Source organism: Coregonus lavaretus (assembly GCF_964263955.1).
Source record: "Coregonus lavaretus genome assembly, chromosome: 2".
In the NCBI taxonomy this organism is placed as follows: Eukaryota; Metazoa; Chordata; class Actinopteri; order Salmoniformes; family Salmonidae; genus Coregonus; species Coregonus lavaretus.
The window spans coordinates 79,565,457-79,570,691 of NC_139989.1; positions in this window are offsets into that span (position 1 = coordinate 79,565,457).

Here is a 5,235-nt window from a genome sequence, read left to right on the forward strand (position 1 = left end):
GTGGCTGAATGAGTGCTACGTCAAGCGCCCTGGAGGATTCTTTCGCCCAAAAAAAGCTTTGCTCGTTTTGGACAGCATGAGGGCCCATATAACGGATTATGTGAAAGCAGCCATTAAGAGCACAAACTCCATTCCAGCTGTGATTCCTGGGGGCACAACGAAGCATCTGCAGCCACTCGACATCAGTGTCAATCGTGCGTTCAAAGTGGCACTACGCGTTCAGTGGGAGGCGTGGATGACTAGCGGCGATAAATCATTCACCAAAACTGGTCGCATGCGAAAAGCAACTTTCGCTCAAGTTTGCGAGTGGATCCTGATAGCGTGGAGGAGTGTCAAAACATCCACGATCATTAACGGGTTCCGAAAGGCTGGACTGCTGCGTGATGAAGAGGAGGACGCCGCCACAGCTGAGGCCCTTCAGAGGCTGTTTGATTCCGACAGTGACGAAGAGGAGTTCGTTGGTTTTGAGAGCGTCAACGAAGGAGAGAGGAGAGTGGCTGACGAAGCCACCCTGAGCCTGTTCGTTTCCGACACTGAAGATGAGGACTTTGGTGGTTTTAGTACGCAGGAAGAAGACGGAGATGAGGATTAATGACTTGACTTTTCTGTTTACAGCCGTGTACTGCACCTTAGCCTAAAAGATGAAGACGAGGATTCATGACTTTTCTGGTAGGCTGATTACCGTATATTTTAAGCAGCCGTGTTGCTGCAACTTTAGGTTTACGCGCTTACTGTCGTGTTACAGGCACTTTATTTTGCACTTAAAAAAAAAACACATTTAATTTAGCCATTGATATTGCCTCGTCAAGCGCTGTAAGCTTTGTTTTTTGTTATGGTACTACTGTAGGCTATAATGTAGATAAATATTCAAAGATGTGCACACTTTTTCAAGGTTTTTCAAAAATAACCAAAGTTAAGTGGTTAAATGATTGTGACGCTATTAACTAATTTTGCTGGAATACGTTATGCAAATATGCAACTTGTTTGTTGAAATGTTAATAAATGGGAGCTTCCTCAAGCAGCCATCTCTTTCCCGACAATCCCCTCTGTGCACGAACCCTTACATATGGTAATTAAACATTAAAACACCTGCAGCTTATAGTCCAGTGTGGCTTATATATGTACACATCATTCAATTTAGCTGCTGCGGCTTATACTCCAGTGCGCCTTATAGTGCGGAAAATACGGTAAATTTGATACCTCACTGTCTGTCTTTTGACTGATAGTGCTTTTTAAACTGGTCTGGTCAGTCAACTCAAATATTCGTACTATACATGTCTCTCTCTACAAGCAATATTATGATCATTTCTAATAATGATACATTCATTTATGAATATATATGGCAGGTTTCAGGACACTGATATATCTGAATATGTTGTAAAAATATACTGCCACAATTTTCACCACCAAAGAATAGCAGTGTGGTTTTAATATGATTTGACTCTTTGCAGGCTGTCAGGCTGTCTAGTCACAGAGGAAGGCTGTGCTTCTCTGGTCTCAGCTCTGTGGTCAAACCCCTCACACCTGAGAGAGCTGGATCTGAGTAACAATGACCTGAAGGATTCAGGAGTGAAGCTGCTCTCTGCTGGACTGGGGAATCCCCACTGTAAATTGGAGACTCTGAGGTCAGTATTCCTGTAGTTGGTCAACAAGTGATAACTGTTCACCAGATCCACATGTGTTTACCAGGCACACATAGTCCACACCATATGTGTTTGGACAGTGAAGCTTACAGTAAAAAATGTGGTGCTATGCTCCAGCATTTTGGATTTCAGATATAATGTTTCATATTAGGCAACAGTACAGAATGTCTCCTTTTATTTAAAGGTATTCATATATATATATATATATATATATATTTTACCGTTTAGAAATGAAAGCACTGTATGTATCTAGTTCTCCCATTTGAAAAAGTCGTAATAATTTGGACACATTGTCACGATCGTCATATGGAACAGACCAAGGCGCAGCGTGATGAACGAACATACTTTAATTAGTTAAAGTGTAAACACAATACAAAACAAGAAACGACTCGTGAAGTCCACGGTATCAATGACCGAACACGGAACAAAAACCCACAAACACAAAGGGAAAACAGACAGAATAAATATGGCTCCCAATCAGAGACAACCAACGACAGCTGACACTCGTTGCCTCTGATTGGGAGTCACTCTAGCCAACATAGAACTAAACACAACAGAAACTACCAACCTAGAAATAAACACAAAGAATGAACACACCCTGGCTCAACATATAGAGTCCCAGAGCCAGGGTGTGACACACATTCTCTTATATTGTATTAAAGTAGTCAAAAGTTTAGTATTTGGTCCCATATTCCTTACCCACAGTGATTACATCAAGCCTGTGATTCTACAAACTTGTTGGATGCATTTGCAGTTTGTCTTGGTTGTGTTTTGGATGATGTTTTTCCTAATAGAAACTGAATGGTGAATAATGTCCTGTCATTTTGGAGTCACTTCACTTGTATTGTCAGTAAGAATAGAAGATGTTTCTGAACACTTCTACATTCATGTGGATGCTACCATGATTATGAATAATCATGAATGAATCGTGAATGATGATGAATGAGAAAGTTACAGAGGAACAAGGATCATACCCCCTCTGTTATTGGTAATGGTGAGAGGTTAGCATGTTTTGTTGTAGCCTCTGTAACTTTCTCACTCATTATTATTCATGATTCATTCATGATTTTTCTAAATCATGGCATCATCAGGATTCAGTTAGTAGTGTTTAGAAACATGTTATCTACTCACTTAGACAGAAAATTACTCCAGTCATCATCCACCATTCAGTTACTATCGGGCAAAACATAACCCAAAACACAACCAAAACAAACTGCAAATGCAACCAACGAGTTTGGGACCAAATACTAAACTTTTGACTACTTTAATGCATTATAATTGAATTGGTCAGAATACGTTTGACTTCTTCAAATAGGGGGACTAGATACATAAAGTGCTTTCATTTCTAAATGTTGAAACAGATATGTATTAAAATACCCTCAAATAAAAGGTGAGATTATATACTGTCACCTCATATGAAACATTTGATCTCAAATCCAAAATGCTGGAGTAAAGAGCCACATTTAAAATGTTATCTTTGTCAAAATAGATATGGTGTGGACTGTATACTCAATACAATCTAAATCTGATACCTCACTGTCTGTCTTTTGACTGATACTGCTTTTTAAACTGCTCTGGTCAGTCTACTCAAATATTTGTACTATACATGTTTCTCTCTACAAGCAATATTATGATAATTTCTAATAATGATACATTCATTTATGAATAGATATGGCAGGTTTCAGGACACTGATATATCTGAATATATGTTGAAAAAAATATACTGCCACTATTTTGACCACCAAAGAATAGCAGTGTGGTTTTAATATGATTTGACTCTTTGCAGGCTGTCAGGCTGTCTAGTCACAGAGGAAGGCTGTGCTTCTCTGGTCTCAGCTCTGAAGTCAAACCCCTCACACCTGAGAGAGCTGGACCTGAGCTACAATCACCCAGGAGACTCAGGAGTCAGACTGCTCTCTGCTGGACTGGAGGATCCACACTGGAGACTGGATAAACTCAAGTATGTAGAGGGTTTATGTCAATGTTCATATCAGACATGTTGGAGTTATCAGGCTAGTTAAGACAAACATTCTGACCACCACTTGGACTAAGTTATATAAAGACTGTGTGTGTCTGTGTGTGTGTGTGTGTGGCCAGTGTGTGTGTGTGTGTGTCCAGTGTGTGTGTGTGTGTGTGTGTGTGTGTGGCCAGTGTGTGTATGTGTGTCCAGTGTGTGTGTGTGTGTATGTGTGTGTGTGTCCAGTGTGAGTGTGTGTCTGTGTGTCACACACTCACTCACACTGGACACACTCACACACACTGGCCACACACACACACACACACACACTGGCCACACACACACACACATTGGCCACACACACACACACACTGGCCACACACACACACACACACACACACACACACACACACTGGCCACACACATACACACTGGCCACACACACACACACACTGGCCACACACACACACACACACACACACACTGGCCACACACACACACACACTGGCCACACACACACACACACACTGGCCACACACATACACACACACACACACACTGGACACACACACACACACTGGCCACACACACTGGCCACACACACACACACACACACTGGCCACACACTTACACACACACACACACAGACACACACACACACTGGACACACACACACACACACACACACACACACAGACACACACTGGACACACATGCACACACACACACTGGACACACACAGATACACACACTGGAACCACACAAACACACACACACACTGGACCCAAACACACACACACACACACACTGGACCCAAACACACACACACACACACACACACACACACACACACTGGAAACACACACACACACACACACACTGGACACACACACTGGACCCACACACACACACACACACACACACACAGAAACACAGACACGCACAAAGACACTGGACACACACACACACTGGAATCACAGACACACTGGACACACACACACACACTGGACACAGACACTGGACGCACACACTGGACACACACATTGGACACAAACACACACACACACATACAAACACGCACTGTACACACACACAGGAGACACACACACACAGGACACACACGCTGGACACATACACACACACACACACACACACACATTGGACACACACACACACACTGGACACACACGCACTGGACACACAAACACACACTGGACACACACACAGGAGACACACACACACAGGACACACACACACTGGACACACATTCAGGACACACACACCACACACACGCTGGACACACGCACACACACTGGACACATACACAGGACATGCACCCACCCACACACTAGACACACACAATGGACACACACACACACACACACACTGGTCACACACACACACACACACTGGGCACACACACAAACACACACACACACACACACAAACTCGACACACACTGGACACACACACTGGACACACACACACACACAATGGACACACACACACTGGACACACACACACACACACACACACACACACTGAACACACACACGGACAAACATTCTTACCACCTCTTGGACAAAGTTATATGTTGACCATGTGACTGTGTGAGTGTGAGTGTGTGTGTGTGTG